At 35.0% G+C, this 5,596-nt stretch overlaps 1 long non-coding RNA gene across 1 annotated transcript; it reads right to left on the reverse strand.

Annotated features, from left to right (window-relative positions):
- Positions 1-6: 6 nt before the first annotated feature.
- LOC110444839 lies at positions 7-5,303 on the reverse strand. The gene is made up of 3 exons (XR_002462285.1): positions 5,233-5,303; positions 4,861-4,896; positions 7-526 (listed from the first exon to the last, which is right to left on the reverse strand). It is a non-coding gene; the product is annotated as an uncharacterized LOC110444839 (long non-coding RNA).
- Between the last annotated feature and the right edge of the window lie 293 nt (positions 5,304-5,596).

Consider the following 5,596-nt stretch of genomic DNA (forward strand, 5'->3'; position numbering starts at 1 on the left):
AGGTGATATTTGTAACGGGATCAGCAAAATTGTTAAGAATGAAATCTCGCACATCATTCGCAATATCTGATGCTGGTTTCGTACTTAGACATCCTTCTGGATTGTCAGACAGGTTTATGTCTAAATCATGAACGCCGTATCTCAGACTCGTCAAAGATAACACCTCAAAGTTCTGTCTGAGCCAAATAAGACCCTTCCCGTGGTTTCCTGACACATGGACCCAAGTAAAGGGCTGAGGGGTATCCACAGAAATAGGGATTGTTCGACTAACATTGCTGAAGGAAAATATCATGAACAGCATATGGTATCCAAGCTCGAGTGCTTGCTCCAAATCCTCACTGTTCTTATCAGCAGATATGCTACAAGGTGAGGAAGAAGTAGTCTGTCCATTGACTACTAAACACATCATCATAAACAAAACGGCAACCATCCTTACTCCATCCATACCTAACACATTTCCCATGTCTGATTTGAGTGTTGACTAGAGGTCCTATCTTATATTAGTTGATAGGGTACTCCGTCAATCCTGAAAAAATAGAAATGGCGTTATATCTCTAAAAAGTATACTTATCAATATGTACAAAAATGATCGCAAATTGGGTGTAACAAATGCCTACAAATAGTTTATTTTCTTAAATGTATAACTGGTTATAATCTGTTTAAAACATGTCGTATACTTACTGCTAATCTATCATTATGTTGCAGATTGTTTTTGATTTTTTAAAACTTAACGTCATCAATTTTGATTCAATTAACGTATTTCATGTCGTGTGATCCATGCAACCAACACGTTATAATATACAATGTACGTAAAGTTACAAAGTAAAAAAACATTGCATATGTATTACTAGTCACTTAAGACTCCGGGTAAGACTCGTTAACTATTTCACGTTACGTAATTTCACCATAGGATTCTCTGGTAATTTACTTTTTTCCGGAACCTTTATTTTACATCCAATTTAGATAAACCTTACTATCGTGATAGGTAAAATAATATCTGGGGCTTTGTGCCAAATTTCATCACTTTGTGACAAGAAACAAGCCAGGAAAATTAATTTCAGAAAAGTGAAATAACATAGAATCATGTGGGAAAATGACGTAACGTGAAAGTCTTATGGCACTTCACTCAATATAGAATATCATAATATTGAGAGAACCACATTGGACATGATTGTAAATATAATACTTCTTTTATCAAAAAAATAATCTTTTATTTCAAATTATACCATGTCTTTGATGCAAAAAAATGTAAATCATCTTAACATACCATTAAGATAGTCACAGGCGTTTGCAGAAGGACCACAATATAATAAAATATTTTCCTTTCTATCTACCTATTCACATAATATCTACCTTGCTTATATAAATGTACTAATCATTTGTAATGTGTCATTAGCAAAGGTAATTAATTTAGTTTCAAATTCAAAATTTTGCTTGTATCATACAACTGTTTTGGTGTCGTACTAAGGGGATACGTATAAGGGTTTTTAATGTGCTGTAAATGAGAGGAGGCATAGCTGATTAATTTCGTTCGTACAATAAGTGTTAAATTTTAGCGTTTTTCACTTAGAGACATAGGCATCCTTCAGTGGACGTCAGTATCTAGATTAAATAGGCGAGTTTGTCGCTTTTTTATGGAGGGGGGGCGGGTGGCGACTGCATATGCACAGTTCACCCTAAATGAACGGTTTTGAAGAGACAAGTAGAGTTTACTATAATTCTGAAAGATTTAATATATTTAATATAGTTAAATATGAAGATGATTCAACAAGTTTTATTCATGCTGTGATTTTAAAAAGAACGCGTTCATACGAAATCTAAACACAGAATAGCAATAAATGAGCATTGAGAACATCTCATAGCGTCTTATGATTTCTATTGCGCCGATGGGTTCAGTCTTGCCTGGTGTACGTGATTCAGCACAGCACACTTAGCCCTCATATATGAATATCATTAGGTGTGCATATACAAGTGCAAGCACAAGTAGCATACATAAAGAGTACTGTTTGTACTGGTAAAACAGATTCTCCGACGTGTATGTATACTGATTAAGTGGCTGTTCTCACGTTTCCTGGACGACGAATTCCCCCAACTGTGGGTTATGGACGGAAGTTGTGTACCTGCTGACAAATAATACATTTGAATTTCTGAGGGAAACGTTTTCTGTTGTTTAGGTAAACTGCAGTAAGCAACTTATGAAATTATTATGCAATATGCACGTAATGTGATATATATTAAGATGTGAATACTTCTGGACAAGGAGGTAATTAACAGTGACATGTCAGACGCTTACACCCCGGACATTTTTTGTTTTAAGTGATAAACCACACAATATCCTATTTAGCTGAGATTAAACGCTTTGTTTTAAAAATATTCGAGTCATTGATGTTTATTAAACACATACATACACACACTGTTATACACTATTTTGAATATAGATATCCATTAAATTTATGCAATCTAATCCATTTTGATATTTGACCTTACAAAGTGGTTCATTATCTACAATAAACAATAACCATTTCAATATTATATAAATGTGCTTCTTGTGTGAGCCTATATGTTAGTAATCGATTTTGATGAGGTCATCGTCAGTTATACAATGAAGACTTCAAAAATAAAATCTGAAAGGTGTGATAATAATATGCATGCACGTCTATTATATTTGTTATAGTGTCGGGGTCTCAACTGTTTCAATGAAGACCTTCACTGTAGGGCTTAATCCCTGAATGGAGCGCAAACATCGAGCAGATTCTGTTAGCATGAATTTGTTTATAAGGTTAAGCCATATCAATATTTTTACACAGAGACCAAGTTTGAAGGGGAAGGGTAGGCCCCGAAGCCGATCCTGGAAGCATATATGTATTAGCTTTTTCTAGAAATATGGGGTTGGGGATCTCAAATATTTCATAAGCCAGAGACTAAGTCACAAGAACGGTGAAAGACCCTGAGATCTAGCCTGGTCGCTGTTCATAGGTTGCTGATTGAAATTCTCAGAGTCATGACGATGTGGCTTAACACCTAGGTCTGTGGCAAGACCCTGAAGTCAATTCTGATATCATGGTTGTGTAAGTATCCCATACCCAGCAATTGTATATACATGTATGGTTATAGGATAGGAATCTGAACCGTTTTAAAGTTATGACTTAGTCAAAGTATCTAAGTATGAGGCAGGCTATTGGAACAATCCTGGTCAACATATCTTTACTTTTTTATACCTTGCAATCAAATATATAGTTAAAGGGTAGTGATCTCAATAATTTCCGAGCTCTAAGTTGTCTTTGGTCCAGCGCCTTATCCCCGAGGTTCAGCCCTTTAATAAGTACGATATTGAATCACCACAACCAGAGAATGCGCCGAACCAAATATGGTTGATATTCATCCCTAAGTTCCAGAAACAAATCCCATAAAGCAGCATGCCAAATTTCCTTTTTCGACTCTGTTTCTAAGACCCTGGGTAGGGGTTTACAGTCCTTCATTTTGAATCCCCGCCTGCAAAAAAGCCTTCCCATCAAATTTGTTGAAATGACATCAAGTGGTTCAGAAGAAGTAATTCGTACAAATTGTTGACGGAAGGACGTACCGGATGAGCTAAAGAAATGAAGTGATTCAATATACCAGTACTGGTATCTATTACCGCGTTTTATTTTAATATGCAGTGATTTGGTTCAGTAGGTGTATGTGGGTGTTGCATCGAGCATGGACCGATCAACAAGTTTTGTCAAGGCAATGCTACAATGCCATCTCCATAAGATAGGAAAAGGGAAACACCTTCGTGTGCCTATGTCTATAATGTACATATACCTCATTGTCAAGCCATAAAAGAATATAATTGAAAGAAAATGCATTACTATCACTTAATTGGAGTTAATAAAGCATTAAGTGAAAAGATTATGTATTTAGAGTGTTATTTATTGCAACTATATAGTGTGCATAATGCAAATATTACATGTATATGTTATTGAACTTAATTTATTCCATTCCTCATAATGCTTTCCTTATAAAGCATATAACATCATTTCGATAGATAGTATTATTTAAAATGTACAAACTTTTTTGAGCAATGATATAGTAAAATAGGTCATTCATTTTTATGCAACATAGAATCAAATTAAGATATGTCACATTGTAGATTCATCAAAATACCGTGTTTTGTTTTCTGACACTACAGTTAAAACAGATATATTAAGCGATCTCTCTATGCCATTGCATTGGCCACTTACATGTGTATAGGGCAACACTTCACTCTAATTTATGGGAATCCCTTATTTCTCAAAACTATTCCCTTTCTGTCCCTTCCGTGGACCCCTGTAAGACCTTTGTTTACACAATTACTCCGTTAAGCTCATAAAAGGATTAATTAATTATCAATTCTATTATCATTAACCAAAACTTAGCTAACTAGCTGGTGCATCCGGAAGGGGATGGGGGAGGGGGGTTACGTTGTGTTGAAAGGATGACGCCAAACAACATACTTTCGCTTCGCTGTGGCATATGCTTTTTATGCTTTTGGGCACAGACGAGCTATATTTCTGGAGAATAAAATCAGGTAGACACATCGCAAAAATTTGTTGAAAACCTCTATTTTCTATGATGTTTTAAAACTACAAGTTCTACTCTAATGTAACGTCGGTTTATACTCGCTACACGGATCTATATTTAGACTGTTCAAAATAACTATAACCAAATAGAATGTATACAAATGCAGTTTATATCCATTTCCTGTTTATAACGACACGCTTTCAACGAGATATCTGAACACAGTTCGATTCGTCATCATTATCATTTATGTATACGTTTGTATGAATCAATATTCTAAGAGTTTGTTTAGTATTAGAAGTATATATTTCACACACTTACCGAACAGTCTCTCCCTCGTCTTCGTAAGGAAACAAGCTTCAGTGGGATAGAAAATGAGTTTAGCAACTATTCTACGGTAATTATATTAAAGAAATAACACCATCAGAATTGTTCTTTTTTTAACGAGAACATATATGTCATTATTCCAATTCGAAATTTCAATTCAGTGATAACGCATTAGTTTTCTCTAAAATGATAGGTTCATCACAGTTCCGAATTGACCTGTCGTGCCACATTATTATGTGTTCATGCATAAACAAATGTTTGATGTTTATGTACAGCATTTAGTGGTTAAATCTATGGAAATAATTGAAAGGCAACTAGTCCTAATTAAAGTAATCAGAATAAACAGGTTCGATAGTGAATGTTTACCTTATACGCTTATGTGTATACAATCTGAGGAGGGATCCTGCCCCACGCCGTATAATCTAGGTCACATCCCCTTACTGCAGTACAAAGCCTGGTTAGCTTTACACTATTGGAAACAAAAACATTATATACATGTGTTCCTTAAAGGTAAGTGAGCATACCTGTCACAAAATACAATTAATATATGCTCATCGACGTAATATGTGTATTTGTTTTTTCATAAAGTTTACAACATCATGACATACATATATATAATTTACTTTGACATACCAATATCTAGCAGACACGCATGATAGCGAATGTCACCGACAGTGCATTGTGTATACAAAATATGTTAGCAGGGCTGTGCTAGTACGTTCCTCATCAC

This window comes from Mizuhopecten yessoensis, unplaced genomic scaffold, assembly GCF_002113885.1.
Source record: "Mizuhopecten yessoensis strain PY_sf001 unplaced genomic scaffold, ASM211388v2 hete_36180386, whole genome shotgun sequence".
NCBI classification, from domain to species: domain Eukaryota; kingdom Metazoa; phylum Mollusca; class Bivalvia; order Pectinida; family Pectinidae; genus Mizuhopecten; species Mizuhopecten yessoensis.